This window comes from Aegilops tauschii, chromosome 7, assembly GCF_002575655.3.
Source record: "Aegilops tauschii subsp. strangulata cultivar AL8/78 chromosome 7, Aet v6.0, whole genome shotgun sequence".
In the NCBI taxonomy this organism is placed as follows: Eukaryota; Viridiplantae; Streptophyta; class Magnoliopsida; order Poales; family Poaceae; genus Aegilops; species Aegilops tauschii.
The window spans coordinates 243397924-243414575 of NC_053041.3; positions in this window are offsets into that span (position 1 = coordinate 243397924).

The following is a 16652-nucleotide window of genomic DNA, read 5'->3' on the forward strand; positions in this document are numbered from 1 at the left end:
AATTTCTATGCTAGGTTGAAGCTTCTGTCACTCTTGCCCTCCAATACATAGTCTTATCAACATACAACTAACCCTATGGTGTGATCCACGTGCGCGCTCATATGATGGGCACCAAAGGACAACAACATAACCACAAGCAAATTAAACCAATCATAGCAATTCACCAATTACCGATAGGACAACGAAAATCTACTCAGACATCATAGGATGGCAACACATCATTGGATAATAATATGAAGCATAAAGCACCATTTTCAAGTAGAGGGTACAGAGGGCTGCGGGAGAGTGGACCGCTGTAGATAGATGGGGGAAGGTATGAAGATGTTGGTGAAGATGACGGAGGTGTTGGCGTAGATTGCGGTGATGATGATGGACCCGGCGGCGTTCCGGCGCCACCGGAAGCGAGGGGGAGAGGGCCCCCCTTCTTCTTCTTCTTCCTTGACCTTCTACCTAGATGGGAGAAGGGTTTCCCCTCTGGTCCTTGGCTTCCATGGCATGGGAGGGGCGAGAGCCCCTCCGAGATTGGATCTGTCTCTCTGTCTTTCTCTGTTTCTACGTTCCCTGATTCTGGCCTTTCACCGTTTCTTATATTACCGGAGATCCATAACTCCGATTGGGCTGAAATTTGAACACGATTTCTATCCGGATATTGGCTTTCTTGCGGGGAAAGAAGGGCACCAACCACCTTACGGGGTGGCCACGACGGTCAGGGGCGCGCCGACCCCCTGGGGCGCGCCCCCTGCCTCGTGGCCCCTCGGGCATCGTCTCGCGTTGATTCTTCTTCCCAAAAATCACATATATTCCAAAAAAATCTCCGTCAATTTTTATCCCGTTTGGACTCTTTTTGATATGGATTTTCTGTGAAACAAAAAACATGCAACAAACAGGAACTGGCACTGGGCACTGGATCAATATGTTAGTCCCAAAAATAGTATAAAAGTTGCCAAAAGTATATGAAAGTTGTATAATATTGGCATGGAACAATAAAAAATTATAGATACAACGGAGACGTATCACTGGGTCCATGGCCGCAGCAAGGAAGTGCCTCCTTATTACGCGGAAAATAATGATTCCTCCACCTGACAGCAGGGACCCACCGGACGGGCCACCGTATTTCATGAAAAAAACGTTTCCCCCCTGACTGCTGGGACCCACCAGCTACATCTTCGCACGCAAGGAAGTGCGTCCATATTACGGGCAAAAAACGATTCGCCCCCCTGACTGCTGGGACCCACCAGCTACATCTTCGCACGCAAGGAAGTGCCTGACAGTCGGGACCCACCCGGTCGAAGCATACGTAGCGTTGTCATTCTGGTCGCGAACGTGTACGTACATACGATCGGTCCGTCTACAGGCTGCAGCGATGAACTGTGGCCGTGTAAGGAAGGGCACGTGTCGTAGTAGAGGCGTGCACGTGTCGTAGTAGAGGCGCGCACGTAGCATGTACACGTACGTACAATGGCGAGGGTGCAAGAAAGTAAATACGGCCACGTACGTACATACGGGCGGGGTCTCGAACGCCTACTCGCGCATGCGTACGGCCAGGGTTCGTGTACATGGTTGTGGCTGGGTCGGAACAGAAAAACTGCATCGTCGTCGTGTTCATGGGGAGGCAACGGAATGCGTCGTGTTCATCGGGAGGCAACGGAACGTGTGCTGTTCATCGGGAGCCAACCGTCTTGGATGGAACAGCCGATGGAAACGAGGCCTGGCGTACCGTAGAACGGAGGAAACGGCCTTGTGTTCGACCAGCCACGGTCAAAACAGGATCCTGTTCATCGGGAGGGGTCTGGCGTACCGCAAAACGAAGGAAACGGACCTCCTACGGTCGAAATGGGGCCCTGTTGATCGGGAGGGGTGTGGCGTACCGCAAAACGGAGGAAACGGACTTGTGTTGGAGCGCTACTGTCGAAACGGGGGTCCTGTTCATCGGGAGGGGTGTGGTATACCGCAAAATGGGACTCCACGGGATACTGTTCATCTCCACCGTCGACTGCCTCCACGGGCCACTGTTCATCCACCATCGACTGCCTCCACGGGCTCCTGTTCATCCACCGTCGACCTCCTCCAGCCTCCACCTGCGACTGTTCATCCACGGGCTCCTGTTCATCCAGCCTCCACCGACTACTGTTCAACCAGCCCTCTCCACGGGGTCCTGTTCAACCACCCCTCCACGGGCTACTGTTCATCCAGCCCTCCACCGGCTATTGTTCAACCAGCCCTCCAGGGGGTCCTGTTCATCCAGCCCTCCACGGGGTCCTGTTCATCCAGCCCTCCACGGGGTCCTGTTCATCCACCGGCTCGATCGATCGGGGTCCTGTTCATCCAGCGGCAACGGCCTCTACTACCACGGGGTCCTCTTCATCCAACCCCCACCGGGGACTGTTCATCCAAACCCCCCAACAACGCTCACTGTTCATCAAGAGGCAGCATCGATCGGCTTCAGTTAGCAGCAGTAGCGAAGGAATCACTCGGGTTCAGTTAACAACAAAGGGATCGATCGATCGCTCGGGTTTAGTAACGCGTAGCCTGCAGTGCAATTGCTCGGGTTCAGTTAGAGCCCAACGCCTCGCTCGGGTTCAGTTAGAGCGCAACGCCTCGCACACACGCGCGTACGTATTAGAGAAACGCGCATCGCTCGGCCCCCGACCACCCACCGTAACCGGGAACTCCCCCGATATTTTCCTCGCCTTCGCTTCTATCACGGTTTTCTCTGTCATGGACGGCCCAAAGAATGTCATGCAGCTGCGTCTCCGGCCCGCCCAGGACGAAAAGCCCATTTTCTATCATGATTTTTTGTCATAGAAGTAGGAGCCCACCACATCTATGATGATACCGGGTTTTGTCACAATTATCGTCATAAAAGTGTCATAAGCCTGACAGGAAAAAATTTCGTCCGGCCCAAAATGTCACGAATGTGTCTTTTTTTGTAGTGTTAATTGGGCCATGGCAAATTCACTTTATGGCCCATGGCAAAATTCCTTTTTTTAGACAATGCCAAACTTCTTTTTTTATGGTCCATGGCAAATTCACTTTATAGACCATTGCAAATTTCACTTAATGGACCATTACAATTTTCCTTTTGCTCCGGACAATGGCAAACTTCTCTTCTCTACTACTTAAAACGAATGGAAGGTTCCATGTTTCATTTTTCTTCCCACCATCCCTTCGTCCAACTGTCCCGTATGATAATCAATCACATTAATTCCTTACTTTCTTAACCAATTTCACTTTAATTTACTTACCAAACTTCTCATCAAACTATAAGGTAAATCGCAGGCATGATTTGATAAACATTTATTTACACAGTCACATTAAGATGGGCAGATAAATTACAAGCTAACGTACTAGAATATATATCCCGTTGCAACACACGAGCATTGTCCTAGTCTTTTTAGAAGGACCATGGAAAATTCACTATATTGATCATGGCAAATTTACACCCCCCCCCTAAAAAGTTCCTGGTTATTAGAGAACAAATATATGAAACCCATGGCAAATTCCTATAATTTGACATCTTTTTTCAAATGCCAAAATTTACTCACTTTTTACCATGTGCCCATAACAAAATCCCCAAAAGTTGCCATGTTAGTTTGGACAACAAAATTTCCTAAATTTGTTTGTTTTTTATTTTTATTGTAGGTACCATGGCATCTATATCTATTTTTTAGACCATGTCAGTTTTTACATATCATGACAATTTCATTATTTTAGACCATGACAATTTTGGTAGTTAGACCATGGAAAATTCAATATCTATGCCTTGGCAATTTTATTAGTTAGAGCATGGCAATTTAATTGATTGTACAATTGTAGTTCTTTAGGTAGCATGGCAATTTAATTATATTAGACCACGACGAGTTTAATATCCATACCATGGTAATTTTTATTGTCTTAATTTTTTCCTACTTATTTGAACCCTGTCAACTTTTATTAGGCTATTCACAGAAATTTTATACATTACATTTTGTAAACAATTCTCTCTATATACTATCAAATTTATTGACATGACATTTTTTTCCTATCCATGTCAATTTGTATTGTTTTGGCACATGTCTACTATACTATAAGGCAACTATCTCAGTTTTTTTATCTACACATGCTTTTGTGTGTTTTTGAATTCATGACTAGGTTGTACTACATTTTTTTAGAAGCATGTGTAGCTAGTTCTCACCATCTAAACATGTCAAAAAGATGTAGAAGATAGGGATATGTATATTTTGGATTGTTGTCTATATGGTAGCTTCATTAGAAAATATGATAAATTTGTATGTCTTTAGTCAATTTAAGTTGGATGCAAATCTGAAGTTTTTTCGAGGGCCTGTTTCTCTGGAGTTAACACTGGGCTTTTCCCCATTTTTGGTTATCTTGTTATGTTATCTGTTAGCCATAAGTTTGTTGACGTGGCCTGATTTGCGCTGAAGGGGTAGGTGTAGCGAACAAAACCGTTTGATCCATCAACCCTCCCGACACGAACGAATCTTTCGCTGGGAGGTCCTTGAAATCGGTCGTTCCACAATTATTAGGGTCCTTGCGAAATAGAGGTTGTGAGGGCAAAATTTGTCCAGTCCGACTGAAATAGCATAACAAATGAAGGGCCAAATATGTCCGGTCCGATGAGTATGCGACAAAAGTGTGCTCCGGCTATGGACGCACATGCCGGCACTGTTACGGGACGGAAGAGAAGTAGAGCGGTGAGAAGCATGGGCCTAAGGGCATTTTCAACGTTGACCCACAAATTTGCTCCGACATCCGTCGCCAGACCGGGGGGAGGGGGAGGAGGAGTCCACGGACATGGATGCGTGGTCCGGCCATCCAACGGTACCCTCATACATCTGACACCAATTTTTTTAAGTCTGCACATTCAAATAGCCGCATATATAGTCTAAAATAGTTCAAATGAAGCGGTACTTCTAATTTTATAAAGTTCAAATATTAGACTCCAACATTGTTGTTCCCCTTAACTGCCCACAAATGCTCAATCCGATCTTCTTTTAGTTGCTTGTGAGTTGCGTGATGCCGAATTTGTTGATGCATTTGAACAAAACTCTTCAAATATGGCCAGATTCTGGTCAGGAAGTTTGATAGGATCACCCATGTTCTCAAATTCAAGAGTTGCGGCAGATCCTCACCCTGATCCTCCATGATCATGTTGTGCATGATCACACAACATGTCATGACCTCCCACAAGATCTCTGGATCCCATTGTTTTGCAGATCCACGAATAACTGCAAAACATGTCTGCAGAACTCTAAATGCCCTCTCAACATGCTTTCTAACTGCTTCTTGTCTTTGGGCAAAGTGAGATTTTTTTATGACCAACTGGGCTAGAGATGGTGTTGACAAGGTAGCCCACGGAGGATAGATACCGTCAACCAGATAGTAGCCCATGTAGTACTCATGCCCATTGATAGTATAGTGGCAAGGATGAGCTTTTCCTTCGGTCAGCTTAGCAAACAATGGTGATTGCTGCAACACATTGATGTCGCTGTGAGACTCGGGCATGCCAAAGAAAGCATGCCAAATCCAAATATCATGTGATGTAACTGCTTCAAGAATGATGGTGGGCTTCTTAACATGAACCTGATATTGACTTTGTAAAGCTTTCGGGCAATTCTTTCATTTCCAATGCATGCGGTCAAGAGATTCGAGCAAACCTGGCCACCCTCTTGCTTCCAAGATTGCCAAGATCCTCTTGGTGTTTGCCACAGTTGATTCTCTCATGTACTGAGGTCCAAACACTGATGGTTCTATACTTTACACATTTTTACTGCTCATATGTTGCATGATCTTTTCATATATCATGTCACATTGAACCAAATATATGTCCATTATGCATGATTACCGGTTTTTGCACTTATCATTGTGAGCATTACACATCTGTGTATTTATTTCGTTTTTGTTAGTTTTCCTTTCTTTTCTTGTGTCTATAGGTGTATTTGAGCAACCTAGGACCAAGCACGATGAAAGGAGCAACGATGGGTTCAATACGGAGTCAGCCAGGGGGTCAGACTTGGCCATTTCGAAGGTCGAAAAAGTCATTTTCTTAAGTGCTCGAAATCCAAATTTAAGACCGGAAATGGATCGGTGTCGTTCATATGAATCCAACGAGCCCAAGAACGTAAAATTCCGAGTTTGTATGAAGAAATGGCGGCCGTTTTACCGAAGTAAGATTACACAAAAGGACAACATGAAAGACAGCGTTCCAAAGGACCGAGCGCAGTCGTTTCAGCAGTCGTTTGACGTGCACACAACTCTGAAAGTTGCCTCCCAGACGAGATTGTTCACCAATTTCATCCCCAATTGTTCCCACGGGATTCTTGACTCATATTGAAGGGACTGGGAGAAGATAAAGCTCATCTTGAGCCCTCGGATGACCACATCAACGGAGGACATACCGGGAGGCCTTCCTATAAACACCTCCAACCCTAGGCGCCTCCATTATCCACATTCATTCATCCATGATGCCATCATCCATCTCCATTGCTACTCCAAGACCACCTCCATAGAGAAGAGAAGGGCCAAGCCGAGAGGAAGAAGAAGGGAAGCCTCCACCACGAGCACTGACCTTCGGGCCGGTGCGGTCTTCATCACCGGCGGCACCATCACCGTCTCCATCGCAGCCGCTGAGGGAGTCCTGGATTAAGGGGTCCGCGGATGGCCGGGCTATGTGACATGGGTCGGACTGATGGGCCATGAAGATACAAGATAGAAGGCCTTCCCCCGTGTCCTGATGGACTCTCCTTTGCGAGGATAGCAACTTGGCGGCCAGATGTGTAGGTTCCTTTCTCTGTAACCCGACTTTGTACAACCCTAGCCCGCTCCGGTGTCTATATAAACCGGAGGGGTTAGTCCGTAGAGGCTATCACAAATCATATAGGCTAGACATCTAGGGTTTAGCCATTACGATCTCGAGGTAGATCGACTCTTGTAACCCATATACTCGTCAAAGTCAATCAAGCAGGAAGTAGGGTATTACCTCCATTAAGAGGGCCCAAACCTGGGTAAACATCGTGTCCCCTGTCTCCTATTACCTTCGATCCTTAGATGCACAGTTCGGGATCCCCTACCCGAGATCGGCCGGTTTTGACACCGACATTGGTGCTTTCATTGAGAGTTCCTCTGTGTCGTCAATAGAGGGATCGATAGCTCGTCTTGTCATGAATGAAAAAATCACCTCTAGGAGGACCCTAGCTCCTGGGCGGATCCTCCAGCTCGGCAGTTTTACCATGGGCGCCCGCTCGGCCATTAAGCCAAAGGCGCTCCCCCAAATCGCCAAAAATCATCTCCGCATTGGCCTCGAGCACTCCGATAAGATGGATCCGGCAGATATCTCCTCTTTGAACGAACTGCTAGATCGCATCGCCGCCTTGGGGATCGCAACAGACTATGATCAGATTGGGCTTAAACCCGATCAGAGGGAAATCAGGTCCCCGCCGATCACCCATCAGGTAGCGGTTGTGGAGGAACAAGCCGAGAATACCTCTTCCCCTGTGCTGAGAACAAGCTATGTTCGGATTTCCGAGCCATGTGAGCCGGATACCCATCTTTGGGAAGAAACTCTCTGTCCTACAAACATAGAACCAGGCATTGAGCCTGAAAATTCCCAGGGCACTCTGGATCCCGGTCTAGTGACCTCAGAAATTCTTCAAACTCTGGATCCCACAGTGGGTCAGGGTTCGGATTTAAGCCCGCCCACCCACCACATGCAATATTCTCCAAGCAATTCAGGTCCTCCGGACATATGCGACCTAATGTATGTGCAACAGCAACCTCAGGAAACAGTCCATCACTTCTGGGCCAGATTCCTTCTTGTCAAAAACAAGATCAAAGATTGCTGTGACAACGACGCAATTTCAGTATTTTGCCAGCACTGTACGGATGAGGGGATCCTCAATGCCCTCAACCACCGCCGCATACTGCACTTTGCAGATTTGGCACACATAGTACACAGGTATTGTGCAATGGAAAGCGTCTGGAAAGCCCAGACAGCCCGGTGGGAACCGCCCGCCTTTAAGCCATCCACTGGACGGGCAAAAAGGACGCACCCTCACGGGGCACCTGATCATCATCCCATGGACAAGAAAATCAAGCCCTTAACGGGACATAGAACTGTCCTTGAGGAATGGCTCGATAAGCCCTGTCAGATACACATGACACCGAACCAACGCACAGCCTCTGGGCATGTTGGGTACTCCGGCAGGTGGCTAAGAGCGGTGAGTCCATCCTCACCAACACTACTTTAGAGAGGTACTCTTCGGAGGATGACGATCTCAATGTATTTACGGTCTTCGAGACCTTTTCTTCAAATAATCGGCGCAAAAGGGCACTCCGCGACCTTGCCGAAGTCAACCAAGTAGCCGCAATAAATCCTTGGAACGATACGACGATAACTTTCAACGCCAATGACGGGCCCGATTAGTCTGAGCACCAGCCGCTTTGGTCCTAAACCCAATTGTGGATGGCTTTCGGCTCACTAAAGTGCTCATGGACGGCGGTGGCGGACTGAACCTCACCTACGAGGACACGCTCGACAAAATGCAAATGGACAAGAGCCGCATCGAGCAGAGCAGTACAACCTTTCGAGGCATTATCCCCAGTCGAGAAGCGCGATGTTCGGGGAAAATTAAACTCGATGTGGTATTCGGCACGCCGGAGAACTACAGGTCCAAAGAGTTAATCTTCCACGTGGCACCTTTCAACAGCGGATAGCACGCCCTGTTGGGGCGAGACGCATTCACACACTTTCAAGCCATTCCCCATTACGGGTACATGAAGCTCAAAATGCCCGGGCCCAACGGAGTTATCACTATCACCAGTGATCCGGACATAGCACTCTGCGCCGAAAACAAAACCGCATCCCTGGCCCTCGAGGCATTATCTGAGGCCCTAACGGCCGAGGAGCTCACCACTCTGCGCTCCACAGTGGACAGAGATGATGTAATCCTCTATAAGAGGCCTAAGTCCACTTCTTTCAAGCCAGCAGACGAAATAGTCAAATTTCAGGTTCACCCGACGGATCCTAATAAAACAGCAGCCATTGGAGCACAGCTGGATCCGACGGTCGACGCCGCTCTAAGAGCATTCTTGCACGAGAATTGGGACATCTTTGCTTGACATCCTTCGGATATGCCAGGAATCCCACGCAGATTGGCCGAACACAACCTCAACATAATAAAGGGGTTCAAGCCAGTCAAGCAAACGCTGCGACGATTTTCCGAACCCAAGCGACAAGCTATGGGGGAGGAGCTAGCCAAACTACTTGAGGCCGGGTTCATCAGAGAGATCAAACACCCGGACTGGCTAGCAAACCTGGTCTTGGTGCCAAAGAAGGACAAATCCTAGCACCCATGTGTCGATTTAAAAGACCTCAACAAGGCCAGCCCTAAGGACCCCTTCCCACTATGCCGCATTGACCAAATCATTGATGCAACTGCAGGACACGATTCACTGTGCTTCCTCGACGCATACTCCAGATACCATCAAATTAAGATGAAGGAATCTGATCAGGCCGCAACGACATTCATCACTCCGTATGGGCCTTTCTGCTACAACACTATGCCTTTCGGACACAAAAACGCCGGCGCCACTTACCAACGCATGATTCAAACATGCCTGGAAAAACAAATTGGCAAGACGGTGGAGGCATATGTAGATGATGTAGTCATCAAAACCAAACATGTCGAATGATTGGTGGATGACTTATGCCTTACATTCGACAACCTCCGAACATATGACATACGGCTCAATCCGAAAAAAATGCGTTTTCGGCGTTCCGGCCGGAAAGCTGTTTGGGTTCATTGTTTCCAATAGCGGAATCGAAGCAAATCCGGCCAAAATCCAAGCCCTGTCACAATTGGCAATACCAACAGACCTAAAGCAGGCCCAAAAACTAGCTGGGTGCGTGGCATCCTTGAGCCGCTTTATCTCCAGATTGGGAGAGAAGGCACTGCCGCTCTATTGCCTGCTCCGACATACGGCCACTTTGAGTGGACGGACGCGGCAAGAGCCGGCTTGGAAGAAATAAAAACTTTGTTAGCAAACAACCCAATCCTTGCCGCACCAAACATCGGTGAACCTATGCTGCTGTACATATCTGCAACTCACCAGGTGGTGAGCGCTGTGCTCGTCGTCGAACGAGAGGAAGAGGGACACAAATTACCGCTCCAAAAACCAGTATACTATGTATCGGCGGTCCTCACACCATGCAAATCACGATACCCGCACTATCAAAAGATAGCATATGCGGTCTTCATGGCATCGTGGAAGCTACGACACTACTTTCAAGAGTGCTCGATCACGGTGGCCTCCGAGGTACCACTCAATGACATCATAAACAATCGAGACGCCACCGGCTGCATTGCCAAATGGGCTATCGAGCTCCTACCATTTGAAATAACATACAAGCCACGCCGAGCTATTAAATCCCAGGTGTTGGCCGACTTTGTCGCCGAATAGACAGAAGCCGAACTCCCTAAAGAGTACAGCACATACTCCAATTGGGTGATGTACTTTGATGGCTCCAAAATGTTAGCCGGACTGGGGGCTGGTGTCATCCTAACATCCCCTATAGGGGACACAGTCCGATATGTATTGCAAATCATGTACACGGACTCCAACAACGCAAACGAATATGAGGCACTACTGCATGGTCTCCGGCTGGCTGTTTCTATGGGCATACAACGCCTCGAGGTGCGCGAGGACTCGAACCTCGCAATATCCCAAATAAATGGAGAATTCGATGCGAAAGATCCAAAGATGGCGGCCTACCGTAACGTCGTACTCAAAATATCAGCTCAGTTTGAGGGGCTCGAGTTCCATCACGTAGCTCGGGACAGTAATCAGGCAGCGGACATCCTTGCTTGTATGGGTGCCAAGCGCGACCCTGTCCCACCCAACTCTTTTGTTGAAAGGCTTTTCAAGCCATCCGTGGTATGGCAGGACGAGACCGGCAATACTAGTCCGGCGCCGATCATACCCTCAGATGCCGAATACAATTCTAATAATATAGGGTGCTCGGAAACTGAAGTGACACCTTCTGCCCATGTAATTATGGTTGTCATTGCCCCATGGACGGAACCCTTCCTGGCCTACCTTAATAGGCGGGAGCTCCCTGATGACCAGAACGAGGCCCGTCGTATAGTTCGACGTTCGAAAGCCTATAAAGTTCATGAAGGGGAACTCTACAAAAAAGTACTACCGGAGTTCTTCAAAGATGTATCTCCGAAGACGAGAGGTGACAGCTCTTGGCCAAAATACATGTTGGCCTCGGCGGCCATCACGCTGCAGCTCGGGCCCTCGTAAGCAAGGCCTTCCGTACAGGTTTTTTCTGGCCCACGGCCCGAGCAGATGCACAGGCCCTTGTACAGCGATGTGTCGGGTGCCGGCTCTTTGCCAATCAAAGCCATATGCCGCCCACAGCCCTAAGAACAATCCCCATTACCTGGCCTTTCGCGGTCTGGGGGCTAGACCTGGTCGGACCCCTTAAAGGGGGAAGCTATAAGAAGAAATATTTGCTGGTTATGGTGGATAAATTCACTAAGTGGATAGAGGCCAAACCAGTAAAAACGGCTGAAGCCGGACCGGTGATAGATTTTATCTCCGGCGTTGTACACCGTTATGGTGTCCCACGTAGCATTATTACTGACAACGGCTCTAACTTCACAGAAAATGAGGTGAAAAATTGGTGTGCTAATCTAGGTATCAAACTCGATTACGCCTCCGTATATCGCCCTCAAACAAACGGTCAGGTTGAACGGGCCAATGGCCTGATAATGAGTGGCATCAAACCCAGACTAGTGCGATCCCTAAAGGAGTCAGATAAACACTAGGTCGAGGAGCTCGACTCCGTACTCTGGGGGGTGCGGACCACGCCCAACCGCACGACCGGATACACACCGTTCTTCATGGTGTAGGGCGCAGAGGCGGTCTTGCCCTGCGACATCATTCATGACTCACCTCGAGTGCACATGTATGAGGAGAGAGAGGCCGAGCTCGATCGGCAGGACAACTTAGATGGCCTGGAGGAGGAGCGCGATGTCGCAAAAGCTCGTTCCGCATTTTACCAACAACACGCTCGAAGATACCAAAGCAGAGAAGTGCGGTCGAAGACATATAATGTCGGCGAACTCGTTCTATGCCTACCAGAGAAGAAAAAGGACAAGCTCAAGCCCAAATGGGAGGGTCCCTTCATTATAGATGAACTTCTCACTGGAGGAGCCTATCGCCTTCGCAATGCATCGGATAACTGCTTAGAGCCGAACCCGTAGAACGTTGCTCGGCTCCGAAGATTCTACGCCTAAGTCCGGACATACACCTTTGTGTGTTCCTTTTACATTTTTTCCATTTTTCGTTTTTATACGATTTCTAACGTGTGTTCGGGTAAGCCGCACACTTGAGGGGTATACACCCTTAAATGTACACACTCCACCATAACTGGGGGCTTCTCTCAATAGAAGCTTATTATTATTTTGAGCATAGAGCTCACCATATATATGTATCGTTTGCTCATATATGTCCTTTCTTCGCCATTATATGCACCTCTATGACTTAAGTTTTGGCCAAGCTGGATTGCCTGGCTCCTGTGCTTATGCCCTACGTTCCCGCTTGTTCGGCTAGGGCATAAAGGGAGCACCTCTACGATTGTTACAACCGGGTCATCCGGACATGTACCTCAGACAGGTGAAGCCAAAAGCTAGCATTCTTAAGAGAATAATTGGTCAGCGGACAAATGACGAACTGCCTTCGTGGCGATATATAAAGTATAAAAATATAAAGCCTCTTGTGATTTTTAGCATCACAACATTGGCATGCATAAACAACGCATGCTGACCCAGGGAGATGAACCCTTAACGGAACTATTCTCTCTGGAAGATGTTTCTTACGTTAAACAGTAATATAACATAACTCCCCGAATACAGTTTGTCTGTTCAAGCACTATGACCGGATTGCCTGGTTTCCGAATATACTTGGTGTTTACCACAGGTATAGTATTCGGAAACACTCCAACCCTTGGGTTTCGGAGGGTGAAGCGGAAGGTCCGCCATGACAATCTTTTAAATTTCTGCCGGAGATAAGTTTGATGATAAAGTATATTGTACATGGAATCAAACGCCTACTCTCCATCTATACCATCTATAAGGCTGTCTAGTTTACAGTCCTGTTGTGAAAATTTGGCGGTTGTCTTTACTTGGCCATACACCAAGCTAACAAGAATTTCTTGCCCGTTTGGTCCCCGCGGTCCGACTCGGGCCATATGATTTGGATCAAGTCCAGTATACCGCGTCTTCACCATGGCCCAGGCTTCTCGTGCACCTTCTCAACATGCTGATGCCTTCCATAGTTCAAAGCGGCGTCGAGCTCCCTTGAATAAATTCACGAGCTCCTCCATAATTTCTGGAGGAGAATCGGATGGCCATAAAGCCTTAGCCACGTTCCTCATGGCTTTCCGAGCTTGCTCGTGCACTTTGGATAGCTCTTGCAGCAAGTCACCATGAAATCCGGACAATTCTCCCTCGGGCCGCCCAGTTAACGAACCTACAAGAACAATCTCATAAACCTTTCCATCAGGGGACCGTATGAAAGTTAGGTTAAAGGACATACTGAATATGCCGCCTTTCAACTTTCTGTTCTCCTTCAAGGCATCCGACAGTTGGGCTCGTACGTCCTTTAGATCTTCAGCTTGCTTGATGTTTGCATCATGTAGCTTGTTCTTATCATTAATGGTCCGTGTTAATACATGTTGACTAGCGGCTTCTTGCCCTTCGGCATGTTGCTTGTCCGCCTGAGCAGCCTTCAACCTCTTCTCCAACTGATCTACCGATCCTGCAGTTGTAAACAAAACAATGCATATTTAAAAATCATTGTTGGCGCAGCATCGTATTTTCTAGACACTGTTGTGCTTACCATCAGGTGCCTTCTTGGATTTCTTCAAATTTTCCAGTTCGGCGATGACAGCAGTTAGCTTGGTCCGACATTCTTCAAGCTCCTTGGACAGCGTGTTATTTTTCACCGTAAGTACCTGACGATATAACGACCCTTAAATCAGTTGGGCCAACTACTTCAAGTCTCGGGGGCTACTGGCACATGATTATTGAATCTACACCAAGTTTTTACCCGCATATCCTTTGAAAGGAGGTGAGTGGCTCCGGCAAGTCCATCCCGAGCAGCTCGGATATATGCATCCGCAGAGCTGAGGGCATTGAACACCTCTTCGGTGAAACTTGGGTCGCGCATGGCCTCTTTCCGCTGCCAATGATTCATCGTGCTCTCCACTTCGGAATTGGTGACGGATACATTATCTGAATCCTCTTGGAGATGACAATCCGGTGTTGCGCCCGTATCAACCCTGGTCCTTGTGGCAGGGTCCGGGGCCGGATTGGTCGATGCATGGTCGACGAGGTCCCCGGATACAGTCCGGCGTATCCTCTTCCTAAAATATGGCACAACGGGAAACGTCACAATCCGGTCTATCCGCCGAATGCATGTTAAAAACTATACCTCTTTGGTGAAGGTGGGGGTCCGGTAGTATCACTGTTTGCCCTTCTTTTCAAAGACTCGCCCGAGACGAGTGCCGCCCCTTCGGAGCATGAGACAGTGCAGTGGGTGAGGCACAATGGGAAAACTCTTTTTGAGGAGATGTCTCCTGGGTACTTACATGGGAGGAGGGGAGAAGGCCGGGGTAATCGGCTATAATGGACACTTCTGTGCCGTCATAGCTCGCCTGATAAAAAAACCCTCCTTAAGTTCTATAAATATATCCGGATCTTCTCCATATCCGGGATCCAGGTCTCGAACATGGTCCTCTGGCTGCGGAGCGGGGCTGTAGACCCCCTCGACGACCTTTCTCCACTCCTATTAAAAAACTCACCCAGTCGATGGGGTTATACATGGAAAAACCTTCCCGACACTTCAAGCGAGTGAAGTCTTCCTTCTCCCCTTTGTAAAGGTCAGCTAAGATGGTGGCCAGGGCGGCAAAATTGTCTGGACCCTTGCGCAGGCAACGGGATGCATAGTCTTCCCCATTGTAATTCCACATAGGAAAACCTCTAGATTGGAGCGGTTGAACGCATCGCGTTATTGAAATCACCATTACCTCGATTATAGATAGCCCGGAGTTGGCAAGTACTCTGATCTTGCTTTCTACCCTCTTAACCTCTGCACTGTCTTCTTCCTCGAGGCTTCGGGGGCGCCAGCTGGTGCGCTTCTTTAAAGGAGCACAGGAGAATTCGGGAAGACTGTGCCGGATTGGGTCCGGAAGAACGACATCTTCAATATAAAACCATTCCGAGGGCCACTCTTTGGATGCCTTCTTCGGAGTGCCGGACAGGTATCCTGTCCCGGCTATACGCCATACTTCGGCGCCGCCCACCTCGAATGTAGATCCCTTTTGGGAGCGGGGGACAAGGCAGAAAAATTTCCGCCATAGCTCAAAATGAGCCTCGCAGCCTAGAAACAGCTCGCAAAAAGCAATGAAGCCCGCGATATGCACGATGGAGCCTGGTGTCAGATTGTGCAGTTGGAGGCCATAATACTCCAGGAGACCTCTGAGGAAAGGGTGGATAGGAAATCCTACGCCTCTCAAAAAGGAAGGAAACAAAGCACACCCGCTCCTCTTTAGAAGGATCGGGGAAATTCTCCGCCAGGGCTTCACCGTTGAGGGAAGTTAATCCAGCCCGAATTGAGACTAGATCCGCGGGAGGAAGATATCCCTGCGTCTGAAGTTTATTCAGATGGGCGCGGGACACCGAGCAGCTTTCCCAGTCGCCTTTTTGAGGGCCGTGGGGATGTGAGGAAGAGCTAGGAGCGCCGACCATGTTTGGACAATTTCCTATAGCGAGTTCTAAGGATTTCCGCGTGGTGTGGAATGGCATCTGAGATCTATTATCCTTAAATAGACACCTTCCCTGCATGGTCAAGGGGTTATTTGTAAAAAACACCTAGACCATTCGCATTCGTTTGACACATGGAAGCCGAGGCGACGGCAGCAAAGAATCAATAGAATATGATATTTAATGTGGAGCCGAACTATCGTCAATCCGAAGTATAATGGAGAACCCGCCTGCAAAGCTGAAGACATAAAACCGGATACTACATCGTCACTGAAGGCAAGTTCGAGGGCTACTGAGGGAGTCCTGGATTAAGGGGTCCTCGGATGGCCGGGCTATGTGACATGGGCCGGACTGATCGGCCGTGAAGATACAAGATAGAAGGCCTTCCCCCGTGTCCAGATGGGACTCTCCTTTGCGTGGATAGCAAGCTTGGCGGCCAGATGTGTAGTTTCATTTCTCTATAACCCGACTTTGTACAACCCTAGCCCCCTCCGGTGTCTATATAAACCGGAGGGGTTAGTCCGTAGAGGCTATCACAAATCATACAGGCTAGACATCTAGGGTTTAGCCATTACGATCTCGAGGTAGATCGACTCTTGTAACCCCTATACTCATCAAAGTCAATCAAGCAGGAAGTAGGGTATTACCTCCATTAAGAAGGCACGAACCTGGGTAAACATCGTGTCCCCTGTCTCCTATTACCTTTGATCCTTAGACGCACAGTTCGGGACCCCCTACCCGAGATCGACCGGTTTTGACACCGAGAGCCGCCGTTTCCATCACCATCACCACCATGCTCATATCTTCCACCGGCTCCGTATC